This window comes from Tursiops truncatus, chromosome 17 (genome assembly GCF_011762595.2).
Source record: "Tursiops truncatus isolate mTurTru1 chromosome 17, mTurTru1.mat.Y, whole genome shotgun sequence".
Lineage (NCBI taxonomy): Eukaryota > Metazoa > Chordata > Mammalia > Artiodactyla > Delphinidae > Tursiops > Tursiops truncatus.
In genome coordinates this window covers 8,658,429-8,673,668 of record NC_047050.1, presented here as the reverse complement: position 1 = coordinate 8,673,668, position 15,240 = coordinate 8,658,429, and the positions used below count along the sequence as shown (strand labels likewise).

General features: G+C 40.7%; 2 long non-coding RNA genes across 2 annotated transcripts in view; one reads left to right on the top strand and one right to left on the bottom strand.

Annotated features, from left to right (window-relative positions):
• Positions 1-2,251: 2,251 nt before the first annotated feature.
• Positions 2,252-15,240, bottom strand: part of LOC141276890 (uncharacterized) — a 122,934-nt gene continuing 109,945 nt past the window's right edge. The window contains exon 3 of the long non-coding RNA XR_012327196.1: positions 2,252-2,956. This is a non-coding gene — a long non-coding RNA (uncharacterized lncRNA). The remainder of the gene's footprint in view (positions 2,957-15,240) is intronic.
• On the top strand, positions 2,901-8,775 carry LOC109548346 (uncharacterized). Its single transcript, XR_002174432.3, has 2 exons — positions 2,901-3,328; positions 8,504-8,775. It is a non-coding gene; the product is annotated as an uncharacterized lncRNA (long non-coding RNA).

The following is a 15,240-nucleotide window of genomic DNA, read 5'->3' as shown; positions in this document are numbered from 1 at the left end:
AAGCGAATTGAGAGGATGAGTTTTATCTAAACGCTCTGCAAAAGCATACTGCAGGAAAAAGCACAGCCTTCTTATCATAACCAACATATGAACCTGCTATTAATGGATGTAAACTTAACTTATCCTGCAGAAAGTAGGAGTGGATCCTCTGAGCTTAACTTGAAGAAGGCAGGCAATTTTTTCTCTCATTATTACTTGGTCTAAGGCACAGAAATTCAGGCAAAATTTCCTGTCATTACTACTGAGTCTAAGGGTGGAAATAAAGGTAAATACAACAAATACCCTATAACACTTCACCGTCATTTGTAATTTTAAGCATAGACATCATTAGACAATTTTAAAAAGGAAATGCAGATGGATTAGTCCGCATATTAAAAAGCACATGATAATGCTAACTTTGATTTTGAATGAGAAAGGAAAGCTCTGGGCACTCCGAGCAAGGTTCTAACCATAAGTCTGGCCTCAATCTTAATGTTCCTTATTTTTTTTATTGGAGTATAATTGCTTTACAATATTGCATTAGTTTATACTATACAGCAAAGTAAATCACTATATGTATTTCTTTTTAATAAGTTTATTTATTTATTTACTTTTGGCTGCGTTGGGCCTTTGTTGCTGCGCGTGGGCTTTCTCTAGTTGCGGCGAGCGGGGGCTACTCTTCGTTGCGGTACGCGGGCTCCTCATTGCGGTGGCTTCTCGTTGCGGAGCTCGGGCTCTAGGCGCGCGGGCTTCAGTAGTTGTGGCACGTGGGCTCAGTAGTTGTGGCTCACAGGCTCTAGAGCGCAGGCTCAGTAGTTGTGGTGCATGGGCTTAGTTGCTCCGCGGCACGTGGGATCTTTGTGGACCAGCGCTCAAACCTGTGTCCCCTGCATTGGCAGGCGGATTCTCAACCACTGTGCCACCAGGGAAACCCTATACGTATTTTTTTAATACCTGGGGCAAAAACCTGGCTAATGATGTCCAGCAGCTCTGCCCAGAATACAGTCTTATTTCTAAAGTGTTTGGCTAAAGAGGGCCTGGGTTTTTCGCCCTGGTCTGAAGTTGTCAGATGGTTCTCAGCCCAGGGATATAAGTTTCACGAGAGCAGGCCTAGTTGAATTTTACCTTTTCTACAGGAAATTAGATGTTACATTGTCTTCAGCACACCCTTTAGGCTCCAAGCCCTTTAAGAGGCTGTATCCAGGCCAAATATGTGTGTTAGATAAGCTTTGTTCAGGCCTGAGTTATGGTGCTGTTGACTGTGAGTTAAAGGTTAATGGATCAACAATATACATGAAATAAAGTCTCTTTAAAGAGAAATACAGAGAAAACAAAACCTTGTTTTATCAGGAAAAATTTTTTTCAGCTGGGCACACAAGGACAGATTATAATGAGCTGATGTAAACAATTCAAATATTTTTTCATGTTTGGTTGACTATCAAGCCCAAATAAGCATGTCTTTGAATAACTTTTGTAAAGGTTAATCGGTGCAGGACCCTGGAATTGCACCAGTTGTTACTTCCATAATACATGCTTTACAAAGTCACTGTCCTAAGCCATTTTCCTATTGGCAATTTTCTTAGGTATTTATCCTCTGGTATGCAATGTCTATTAGTGATTGCATTATGAAACCCCATCACTGTCTGCTGGAGTCCACATAGGAAATGAGACACTACCATCCTCCACAAATGGAGTCAGAGAGACCACAGGAGGAGACTCAGAAAGCAGGGACATGGTGGCAGCAAAAAACAAAATGAGACAGAAAGGGCAGTATTTCAGTTTAAGGAAAACTAGAGAGCATCCCAAACAAGGTCTATTTCTGTTGAGGGCTGCATTCAGAAGACGACCTGTAGGAGTTGGAGATTTCAAAGATGAAGGAATGCTGGCTGATATAAAGGTCCAGCTCACAATCATGGGAGGAAGTGGGGAAAAAAACTGATTGGAAGTGAAAACAGACATCAAGTAGTCAAAGAACTATGTCTCCCTAAAAATGGCAGGAATTGGGGTGGAAAAAAGAATCCATGAACGAAGCACTACAGTTCTCCCTAAATACAGAAGACTGTGTGACCCAGAGACTGGAGGTCATATCGAGCGGGCAGAGAGGTGGTGTTGTAACCTGATGCCATGGGCTTTGGTACATCTTTATTTAAGAATGGAGCAGTTATTCTTGGAAAAGACTTAGGGTAGATTGCTCTAGGTTCAGAAATTGGCAGGAACCTGGTGAGGTCGGAGAGCAGCTCCCCGCTTCCAGGAAATCTTTCTCCTCATGGAAGTGTTAGGATGTGCTAGGAGAATACTAAGAAGATAACGAAAATGCAGAAGAACTTGTTCACAGTAATCTTGGATTCCACTGGGCACCGTCTAAGGGGCGAAGATAAAGAGCAAGCAGTGTTTGAGGAAGCGTCCGAGGGTGGAAGAGTAGAGCCGTGAAAAGTGGCCAGAGAGGCCTGACTTTTGGCTTGGGTCCCATGATTACCAAGATGAGAAGAAGGGAAGGAATTTACTAGCCAGAAAAGGTTCCTAAATTTGATATGAACATTATCTTAATGCTAGAATTGGAGCAGGTCTCAGGTGTTATCAGGGTCGATGCAGAACTTCCCTCTTCGTGGCACACTAAGTGTCCCATAGCCTGGGGGAAGATTTCTTTCCACTATTGCTTGCTGAGCTGCGGTCCAGGTGTGGGTGAGGTCCTAAGGATGGTTTACAAAGCTCTTTATCATCCATCTGCATCTCCTACTGTTTCTCCCACTGTTTCTCCCTGGCGCGACTAAATGTCCAACAAGGTTTCCCTTTCCACTACCAAGCTCCAGACGGGCAGCACGCGTGTGGCCTCGTCACCTCTCCCTGGGGAACTCTTCATCAAATTCAGGCATCAGCTAAAAAGTCCATTGCTCTGTGAAGTCTTACTCACCTGCCCCTCTTCTCCCCAAGCTTCACCAAATTCCTCCTTCAAGTCTTCAACCAAACTGAAGGTGACCTGGAGGGGCAGAATTGGACCGAATTAGACAGACATGGTGTGCCCTGAGACCCCTAAAAACATGATTAATGTTCATGTCTAATGGAAGAAGCATTAGCAAAGTTTGACTGTAAATCAACACGTAAACATATGTATCTGGGAGACGAGAGCCAGTGACGTGTTGTGAAACCTCCGGAGCCCAATTGCCTGTGCTCAAGTCTTGCGCAAGCAGCTCCACGGCCTTGAGAAACTTACATTACTTCTCTTCCCTTCTCTGTAACGTGAGGACCATGATACAGGTTCTTAACAGAGAAGTGCTATGAGACTTAAATGAGCGAAGTAATATAAAGCTGTTGGAACTGCTCCAGACCCATGGTGAATACGCAGTAAGAGGTAGGTATTATTTCGATCAGTACAATGTTTAAAATTCTCGACTTTAATTGAGAACTGATGTTGGATTTGGTTACATAATGTATTTTGTTTTTCCTTTGCTTTGTTCATTATTTGATATTTCTGTTTTTCTCTTTCTTTTGGAAGAATTCAAGCAATAAAAAGTAAATTAAAGAAAATCATTAGGAAACACTTTAATTTTTCCTGAGCTTAATATAGCTCATGCATCTTTTCAAATTATGATTTTTTATGCTTAAGAACACAAACACACACATCATAATCATTTAGAAGTAATTTTAAAGGGTTATTTAGGTGCTTATTTCATATTCTACCCATAATATTTGAAAGAGATTGCACTAAAGTATTTTTAAATGGGTAAAGCAAATAAGAATATGTTTAGACAGCATGAAACTCTACTTCTTTTTCTTACCAGTTCTTGCTCTTACAAGTCTGTATGTTTGGTTTTTTTTTTTTTTTTTTTTTTGCAGTACACGGGCCTCTCACTGTTGTGGCCTCTCCCGTTGCGGAGCACACGCTCCGGACGCGCAGGCTCAGCAGCCGTGGTTCACGGGCCCAGCCGCTCTGCGGCATGTGGGATCTTCCCGGGCCGGGGTACGAACCCGTCTCCCCTGCATCGGCAGGCGGACTCTCAACCACTGCGCCACCAGGGAAGCCCCTGTATGTTCTTTTATACAGGGCTTTCTTCCTTGTACTTCTTATTAGAAACACATGAGAATGTAAATAATGGTAGCTCTTCAGCTGAAACTGCAAAGTGAAATGTATTCTGTGCTTTAGTGGCGTTTACTCCACTCTTAACATAAAATAGCAAGTGGAAGATTTCAAGACTTGAGGTCTATTTATTAACAGGCTGCTTAGGACAGCACTTGTACTGTCCTTTCCTGGAAATCTCACTAACTCAACAGTAGTCAATCCATCATAGCTTCACAAAGGAGGTGATGAAAAGCATGCCTGTCTGCTGCACTTGAAATTGAAATTAGCCTGATTGGATTGCACAAACAGTCCTCTGTAGTCAGCCCTGGTTGACTTCAAAGGATTCATATGCATGGAAGAAAAAAAATGCAAAGCTACAAAGAGTTGAGAATGTGGAGCAAATAATGTCATTTTTTACTTAAGGCTTAAAATAACAAGCAAAAGAAAACCAAGAAAACCCAAAACCCTGCTGTTTCCAAACAATTAACTTTGAAACTATATGTGATTAGCCTATTTACTTGTCATTTAATAGCTACAGGTGGCTCTAAACATTACTACTGAAGTTTAAGGCAATTATCTTTATGTACCTTTTGAAATGCATCTTGCTTCGGTAAGTGAAGAAAATGGATGCTATTCCTGAAATCCTGCAATGTTTGTTTACCATTTACAGTGGGCGCGGCAAATATCAGTGTGTGTAGGGCCAGGCAGGAGTTGTAGTAATGGAAGCAGCATGGATGGAAAATGTGATGAACTTGTTTAAAGGGGAAGCCATGACTCGGCATCAGCGAACTGCTATCTTGCAGGGAGAAGAAACAGCATTGCCTGCTCTAACGACTGTCAAGTTTTTCCACAATTGCAGTTAATTAAGAAATTAAAACATTGTGTGGGCTAACAAAACAAGAGTCATATTTATTATATTGCATAGAAAAATCAGTTGTGAGGGTGTGTGGAGCAAAAGATGAAAAGGTAGGGTTGCTTGAAAATTAGTCACTACAAGAAATCTCTGTTTCTTCTAAGTTGCAGGAGTGAAAATGTTGCCTGAAGGTCAGTGGCAGATACTTCAAACATTCAGATGTCCAAGTTCAGCTTCTTAAGCAGGAGCCTAGGAGGTTGCGTTTCTGGGGCTGGGCCATTACTGTTGTTTTTGAAGCTGCCACCATGAGGACTCGCATGTCAGCTGCTACAGGTGTAGCTAATATTGTCATTACTTCCTGAATTATTCCCATTCCCTCCCTGTAGCCTCCATCATGGGGATCCCTCAGTGCTGCTACCGCTGCTGAAATCAGTGTTGTCACGACTTCCAGATCTGTTGCCACTGCAGCATTAATATCACTGCAGCTACCACTGAGGGCAGCTTTAGAGGAAGCAGGTAGAGAGTAACTTCTCCCCTCATCCACCAGTATGACTTTCTGTCAGGTCCACCCACTGGCAGATGACATAGAAATGATATGCCAATTTCTTTAAGGGTGCAAAATTCTCCTGAAAATATTAGAAAACTAGGTTGACCATACATATAAAAAATCCATCAGTAATACAGAATAATGGCATTGGTTTTATCTAGTAATGCAGGAATGCTTGAACAATAGAAATTCTTTTAATGTCATTTGTCACATTAACAGATCGAAGGCGGAAAACCATAGGATTGTCTCAGAAGATGTGAGAAAATAACATGATGATAAAATCCAATACCTATTTATATTACAAGCTTTTTACCAACCTAGGAATAGAAGACAACTTTCTTAACCTGATGTGTTTACCTATAACAAAACCATCAACATTATCATATTTAATGTTGAAACAATCAATATTTTCTATAAACACTAAGAAAAGGAAAGTGATGTCTGCTGACAGTCCTTATATTTATTATTGTTCTAGAGTTCCTGGCCAGTACAGTCAGACAGGATGAAGAAATGTTATATAATCAGGAACAGAAAAAGACATCAATTGTCATTGTTTGGAGATGTTTAAATTACCCATATAAAAACCCAAGAAAATCTGTAGTTAACAGTATTCAAATCAACAAGGTTTTTAGGTATAAAGTCAAGGTAAAAAAAAATCACTGAAATTGTTATAAAACAGCAGCAACTAATTAGAAAATATTATTTTTTAAATATACCATTTATATTAAACATTAATGTACCTAAGAATTAATCCAGAGAACACATGTAAGACCTTTCACTTAATTTTATCGAGTGACATAAATACCTATATATACCTAAAAACAAACAAACAAAAAAACATGAGTATACCATGTTCATGGTTGGGAAGGCACAGAATCATAAAGATGGCAATCTATAAATTTACAGTTTTTCCAATAAATACTCCACTAGTATTTTTCTTAGAACTTTATCTTAAAAGTCATATTGAAAAATCAATGGAAAGAACAAGCCAAGATTATGTATAATATTCTATCAAATATTAAAACTTAATAAAATTATAATTAAAATAGCTTTCTTTGGCTTAACAATACACTAATAAACCAATGGGGAAAACTGCGTAGCATCAAAAAATAGATCAATGGATATACTGAATATTTTGGACTAGTAATGAAAGTTGAGGTACGACAAATCAGTGGAAAAGTCATACTATTTAATAAATGATGCTGGAATAATGGACTATCCACATATAAATAAAATCTGTATTTTGTATCATATTATGAAAATCTACTTGGGTTAAAGACTTAAATAAGAAAAGCACATCTTTAAAATATTTAAAAGTATATATAGAAAATTAACAACTTTGGTGTAAGAAAGGGTTTATTAAACAAATACCAGAATATAGGAAGAGCCAAAGAAAAGACTGATAAATTAGAGTATATGAAAATTTTAAATTCTAGGCATCCTAAATAAAGGTTAAATACCAGCCAGAAAACGGAATTAGGTATTTACAAAACATGTAACTGCAGAATATAATATCCACTGTATATCAAGGATCCCTACAAATCAATGAGGTAAGTAATTCAATAGAAAAAAATGGTTAAAGATTCTGACACAATATTCACAAAAGATGATAAAAAGGAATAGTGGGTTGTTATGGAAATATAATTTAAAACAGCAAGGTACAATTTAACAACTATAAGACCGATCGTTGCCAGTTTGAAAATATAAAACCGTGGCAGGAACTCATATACTGATAAGAGGAATTTAAATCTGTCACTTTGGAAAGTAATTTCACAATATATGGTAACATTGAAAAAAAGTATATATATTATATATTGTTATATATATTTGTGTGTGTGTGTGTGTATATATATATATATATATATATATATTTACAAACAGAAATTCCACCAGGTAAATCTTCTTCCTAGAGAAATCTCCCTAGAGAAATCCATACACATGTACAAGTACTTGAGTACTGACCAAAATCCACAATGCTAGCCCTATCCCAGGACCCCTTTTCAAACAAAGCTGTCAGGTAGATGGTTAGAAAAGTGACACTTTGTATGGCCCCTGGGACATGCTGCTGCATCAGTACGGCACTGTCTGTCATGAATGACCATAACCCACCTTAGAAAGATTGTAAACACTGAGAGGCTGGAATGCTCCCTTCCCTAAAACTGATCACTATAAATACTTGTTAACTAAACAAAGGAATGTCGTTTCTATTATCATCATATAAATAAAGGAACGTTATTTCTATCATCAAGTCGCAAATACTTTAACAGAGGGGAGAAAAGACCATTTTTTAAAACAATCTCAAAATTTCCTCCAGATTCATCTTGCATTTTGTATGTCTAACTTCTGTATAACACCAGCTTGTTTTATTCACCGCTGGTACCATAACCCATTTAGAAATACGAAATGTCTTTATGACCACATGAGTAATTAACCAAATAAAAGGCAATATACGAGCCAATTATTCCAGGGCATAACCTTATCCTTGGAAGGAAATTTGATAATAAAAGGTTTTGCATTACTTTTTTTTTTTCTATTTTAAGAGTATCAAACTGATTCCCAAATAAAATCTAATGCACTAAGATAATATGGTTCAATAAAAGGAACAGCAGCCTTATACCCTTTCTAATGAAGAAAATTAATTTCCTAGCCTATTTGAAATGTCAGAATTCACACTTAAGATTTCCATGAACTAAAATAAATAAACTAATAAGAAACAGTTAAGGGAAAAAAACTGAAATAGTAGTGCTATCAAATGGGTTATATGATAACGATTTCCATTTAATAAAGATTTTTGTATATTTTCCTAAATATAAATTCTTCAAGGAAAACAGAATGTTCTGTTAACACAGGAGAAACACTCAAATGGAATAAATGATTTTCCTTTCCTCTTTTGAATAAAATAAATGTCAATTACTTGGCCCATGACACACCAAGTTAGATTGACAGAAAAAAAAAGAATGTGGTTAAATAGCTTCTCATTTGGTGCACTGTTTATGTGTTTGGTCTTGATGATAATGCACTGAAACACAATCAATCACTGATTTTAATTTCCTTTATTGTGTTACAGACAGATGAGAAGGCAAGGGAATTGAATGAAGGAGTTGTTCAGCCAGGCTGTGCACCGTCTCTAGATCCGGATGGCACACATATCCTGCGCTCTTTGCAACCTGACTAAGCATGGCTGAGAACCTCCTCACGCAGTCCGTGCAGCTCACAAAGCACTTCCCTAAGAGACGGAGTTCAAAAAAGACTCACCACCTTCCTCTTTTTGTATGTGAGGGGATCATAAAACAAAAAACCTAAATTTCATGAATCACAGAATAAAGACGTCTTATATTCTGTATGTATTATATGTTCTAAAAACAACAAGATTAGTAATAGTTGCCTTTGACACTACCAGGCACTCAATAATCAAGAGTGTAAAATAGATAGTGGGAAGCAACCACATAGCACAGGGAGATCAGCTCGGTGCTTTGTGACCACCTAGAGGGGTGGGATAGGGAGGGTGGGAGGGAGACGCAAGAGGGAGGAGATATGGGGATATATGTATACGTATAGCTGATTCACTTTGTTATAAAGCAGAAACTAACACAATTTAGTTGTGTTATTATACTTTATTATACTCTATTATTATACTCTAATAAAGATGTAAAAAAAAAGAGTGTATTTACTAATACTTTTCATTATAATATGTTGGCAATTGCTGGTTCTTTCTCCCTCTTTCTCTTTTTAACCGGACAGACATTAATAAGAATTTATAATATAAAGTGAATGAAATTATTGTATAGAGATGAGGATAATAATTTTTTCTTCATTAAGTTGAATATTTTCTATAGGAGTAGAGTCAAACCTAAAGAAATGACCTATAATTAAAGCCTTGAAATGTCTTAAGCTTTACATCCAACAAGAATACAATTGACCCTTGAACAACATGAGGGTTAGGGACCCCGCGACCCTCCACAGAGTCAAAAATCCGAGTATAACTTATAGTCAGCCATCCACATCCTGAGGCTCCTCCTATCCCGAGGTTCCTCTATATCCTGGATTCCACATCTGTGGATTCAAACAACACGGGATCTTGTACTGCTGTAGTATTTACTACTGGAAAATATCGCATATTACTGGATGCATGCAGTTCAAACCCATGTTGTTCACAGGTCAACTGTACAGGATTTTTTAAGCCTTTTATTCAGCACTCAGGTTTACCACCCAAGCACCATCCGTTCTGAAATCCTTTAATTTGAGAAATTGTTTCTTCAAGAAACTTCTTCAAAATGCTTGACTTTTCCTGGAAAGCCATACATATAGCCTCTTATCTTGGACATCTGTCAATATACATCAATACAACTGGTTAAAAAAAGTAACATATTTGGCGACTAAATAAGCATCCCTTCTTCCAGACAATCTTCTGTGATGCTCAAGGGGATGCAAACCCTCCCTTCTTGTCTCCCCTCCCCCAAGTTCTCCACCTCTCATGGGGCACCAAATACACAAAAGGCATTTATTTGTTTTTCTGTATCTTGTCCAGTTGACTGTGTGCTCCTTGAGAAACAGAGTCACAACTTCTCCATCCCTGTATCTCCCAGGGCCAAGGACAGTGCCTGGTATCTGAGTTTAATAAAGTGAAAAGGATAGTTGAAGAATCTTTCTATTAAAATAAAATCCACTTTTATGTCCCTTGCCACTGAATCTCTGGATATTTCTGAATAGCCGAGAGCACATTTAAAACATTCCATACTGTTCTGTGTTTTGTTTTATTTTGTTTTTTCATGTAATGGCCAGTCAGGTGCGGCCACAAGAGGAAACACAGGAGAGATTTGGGAAAACAAGGTTTATTATACTCACAGGTCCCAGCACACGACGCAGGCCCACGTGGGGAAGCCTCGGGTGATGAGTAGGCAGAAAGCAGGAGTGAGGGGAAAGCCTGGGCTAGACCTTTCCGGGGGCTTCCCGGCAAAGGCAAGGCAGGTTAAGGTGAACAGTTAAGGACTGGCTAGTGTGAATACATTCAGCAGGAGCCTAGCTATGGGATGGTCCCGAGTTGCCTGGTACCTGGCCCTGGGATAATTGAGGCAGGGACTCATTGCCTCCTGGGGTGCAGGGGCCCACAGAGGAGGGCAGGCTCTGAGTCGAACAAACTTCCTGCAGCTCATACTTCAAGGACAAATGGTGGGAAAACGAACAGCCAAGTCCAAGGTCGCAGGTACCTTCTCCACCCTTGCATGGACCCCGAATACCAGGATTAGAATGGGACTGAAACCTATTGCAATCAATAATAATAATCATAAAAGGTGCGTCCCTATAACTCCATGGAACTACTTTCCATAAATTTTCACTTAATGGAATTGAACTGAAAGTGGTTCCAAGGCATTTATAGCATTCTTATTGTCATGTGGGGACACAGTGCAAGAAGCCCCCTTAAATATCAGACCTCAAGGTCAGAGAGAGGAGAAAGACCGCCTTTGTGTTCCCTCCAGTCCTGAAACGTGGCAGTGTGCTAAGTGGCCACACTGATGGAAGACAAGAAACAAAAATATAAAACAGCAGACATTGTTGCCAGGAAAAGCAGACAGAACATTCAATAGAACAAATAACAAATGTATCTAAATGAAAAGGAAAAAAAGTTCTTTTCACTTGCTATAAATAAATAGAATAAAGTAGCCAGGAAAAGAAAAGTGTACACACAGTGGAAGACACTCTATAATGTGTAACATTATTCATGTATTTTCATCAGTGATACACTTCTCTTTGACTCCGTATGTCAGACAATTGTTACCCAATTAAAAATAAGAGAGTGTATAAAAAGAAAGGTGAAAACAAATATTAGTAGAATGATCACACTGCTTTGGTGGAAGTAGAAGGGTCCCAATGATTGCTTTAAATCACCGTCTCAGACCTTATGAGAGATTAAGCCTTGACGCTCCCATTTCCTTTTCTACCTCATAAACTGATTTGAGGAATAATGAACTACTGTTTGTGAAGCACTTATATCTTTAAATAATGACTGTAATAGGAAGGCAGATGAGGGTCGAAGGAGGAAATATTCTTTTCAGAGCGGAACAGGTTTTATCCAGTGACATCATCTCTGAGACTTTGGCTGCTTAGGCTGGGACGCTATTCTGATACCTGGACCTCATCTCTTGAGAAGCAGCGAAGAGTTGTCCACCGTAACTGTCAGTCACTGTGTACTTGATCTCTCTATCAGATCAAAGCCACCACTCAGGTCTCTTTTGGGAGACAAAGTCAAGGGTCATTTGTGCAGCCTCACACCAAAAATTGAAAATTAGGTAACTCTATCACTCCACCTGGAAGAAGAAAACGCATGGGATTTAATTTGTAGCCATGGGATAGGATGTTGAAGAAATAAAACCTATCTGGCTCCTTGGTTACCAGAAAGAAAAAACAGATAAAGTGCAACTCACTAATACAATAGTGTCAGAGGTCTCAAAACCGCCAGGGTGTTTATATTTTCTTCAATGCTCTTAACGTTAAATTAGAAAAGATACTAAAGAGCATTGGAACTGATAGAGTATAGAAAGTGATATCAACAAAACTGCTCAGAAATAGAAGGAAGTCTTAGCTTTAAACGTCAAGTCCAAATTGATCTGTAGACAGAGAAAGACTCCCTCCTGGAAAAAAAAATTGCAGCCCAATGCTCATCAATAGAGACAAAAGATGAGCCTGGCAAACTCATCACAGTGCCAGTGAGGCTGATAGACCACAGGCCAGAGACAAAGCTCTCTGTTAAGAGCACAGTCTGAGGCTCTCTACTCAACCTGCCAACTGCAGCTAACATGAACATCTCTTAACAAGAAATGTGCAGGGGGTGGGAAAATGAAGGAGTGATTCACTGAATGAGACAGAAAGCTCCAGACCATTAAAGGCATTTCCTGAAACACCTGGAGTTAGTTATATGCCAAAGCCCAATGATGCAGCAAAAAAGTCTGCAATCAACTGCTCAGAAGAGATCAACATTCAGCAGACCTAAAACTTAGCTAACTATTTATTTAAAATCCTACACATCTGGGGCAGGGCAAGAGGGACTGGGCTGAGGCAAATGTCATTCATGAGAGAGATAACGAGTGCTGAATAGATCGACCATCTCTTCCTGCCACATGCAACACGCCCTTGCAGATGAAGCCTCGTTCAGAGGACTTGGCGTTTTGCATGGGATCTAGATGCGCTGGCTTAACACGCTTAGCTCTGACTGAGTCCGAGTCTGCTGGTCTGGACAAATTTACTCCAAGCTCTTGAGAGAATCTGGGCCAGAAATCATATATGCCCAAAGAGTCAACAGGATAGTGCCGCTGGAAGAGAAAAATCTTTGTGAGAACTGTGGAGATGCTTCGCTAATACCTCTCATCAAGAGAACTTTCTGTGGAAGACTCACAGCCCCCAGCTGCTGCTTCCGAGCGCTCTCAGGTGCCCGTGCTGAGGCCCCGCTTCCCCCTGCTGCCTCCCATCAATGACTGAGGACGGCGGGGCAGCTGGGGCTGAGTCTGCATGTGCCAGACATGGGGCTCCTCTCACAAGCCACCCTGGCTTGGGGACTTCCTATCAGCTTGGTTGAGCCCATCCCAGAACCGCACAGTGGTCTGAGGCTCCTTTTTCTCAGTCCTTCCTTTCCCCTCTGCTGTCACAGGAGCCACCGCCCCTGCAGGACAGTTTAAGTCTAAAGACTCCTTTCTCCTATTCCTATTCCCCTCCCTCTTTATCCTTCAGGGCACTTCCTCAGTAAATTGCCTGTGTGTCTAACCCTGCCTGGTCTGCATAGATTCCACTCACGGAAGAGAGGAGAGTGATTTATCAAGATGTTTGTTTAGCATTAGAAAAGCACAGCATGGATTTCGTACAAGTCGTGTGAGATTTAAATGATTTTCTTTCTCAGTAGGGTTACTAGAGTGACACATGGGGGGAAGTACAGAAGACATTTGTATTTTCACAAGGCATCTGGCGATGGCTCACTATGACTACATTTGGTCTACGAACGCCGTGCTATGACTGACCCTGACTGCACTCGTCCAGGACACTTCAGAGGGAAGGCTGTAAAGGATGCGGTGTGTGGGAGAGGTGCACTCGGGGAAGATGGAGAAGACCACGCAAAGACCCAGCAGGCTAACAGCTGCCACGCACTGGGATACTTCCAGAACATTTACAGTGCATTTATACACATTTACAGTGTATAAAACAAAATGCATGCTGTGTATACAAACACAGAAAACCCAAATGTCATCCTTTTGATGAGCCCATGAAAGAGATGATTTCGTCTTGTTAAAGGATGAAGAGCATGGGAAGCTGGTTTAACTTGACAAAGAATGCATCGTTGGTTAAGAAACAGGAACTAAACCTGGACTGTCACCCTCAAGCCCGGTGCTAACCACAACCCCTGCCTCCTGTCTCTGGGGAAGGATTTCAAGTTCAGTGTGGCCAGACTTTGATATGCACTGTGATAAACACTATGGTGGGAGAGAAGGGTCCCCTCTAAACAATGCAAGGTCACAGTTTGCAAAGAAAAAAACAAAAACAAAAACCAAAAAAACCTTCTGGGCCTTTTTTAACATGCAACCAGCATCATCTGCAGGACAGTAGGTGAAAGTGCAGGAGAGTGTGCTCTGGGTCTCTGGCTGCTCTCCAGGTACACATACAGATGCCTCTTTGATGGGGTGGAATCTGGGCAGAGTGGCTAACAGGACAAGGTTGGGCTTGGGGAGGGTGTGGGTTAGGTCAGGCGATGAGATTACTCCTTCGTAGTGCCACATCGCAGCACACGTGTCACATGTTCCCTTCCCAGCAACTTGGCCCACTCCTGAATTGACTTTTAATTGTGGTGGACAGTTCCACTGAGGCTCAGCCTGCTGCTGTGCTGCCAGCACCCCGACGAATCAAACACCTGCGTCTTTTGCCATTATCTCGTGAGATCTTATCCAACTTAGCAGGCTCTCGTTTCAGCCTAGGCTTGTACGCAGCCTAGAGATACAGAAAGTTAGCAGCTCCATTAGGGAAAGGGAGCCATTGGCTAATTCTGGGAGCATTCTCTCTGCTCTGAGCAGTCATGGCAAAATTGAGCTACTGTTGATTACAGTAGCATCCTGGATAATGCATGCTTATATTGGCTTTTCACCTTTCCTTGTCTCAATAACCCTGCTTCCTCATTCCCCTATGATCACCTCTCAAAACATAGAGGTGCTCTAATCCTTGCCACAGGCTGTCCTGTCAGGGGAACTTAAGCCAAGGCAGTTGGTATAAGAAGTGATTCTAGAAAGTACTCAGAATGAGATCCTAGAGCCCATTTCTGACGATTAGAGGAGGGGGCAATAATCCCTGGCGTGTTTAGCAGCACAGTTACTGAGCCATCTGTGAGGTGACTGGGATGAGGGAGAGGAGAGAAAGGTAAGCCAGCACTGGGTCCTTCAGTCGCTCTAGCAAAGGAACAGCACGGGGCAATGGTAAATATGGTGGTGATGGAGTGGGCTGGCTTTCCCTACCTGCCCGAGAAGGCTTGAGCAAAAAAGAGAATCGGGCTCAGCTTAGTCAGCTATCAACCCAGTGCAGGCAGCTGGCGACAGCCAAAAGGTCTCATGGCAACACTTAGATGCCTCCTCCAGACATACAGTAAAATGTGCTAAACATGCAGCCCAGAATTAGCTTAAAAGGGTGAGAACTCAACGGAAACTGAATGTATCATCTGAAGAGGTATCCTCTGCTAAAATAAGGGCCACATTGGAAATAACGGCATCTTGAGGCCTGGGTTGGGGACTGTTCTATGTCTGCATCAAACCAAGGTACAAGTGGAATTGCCTCGCC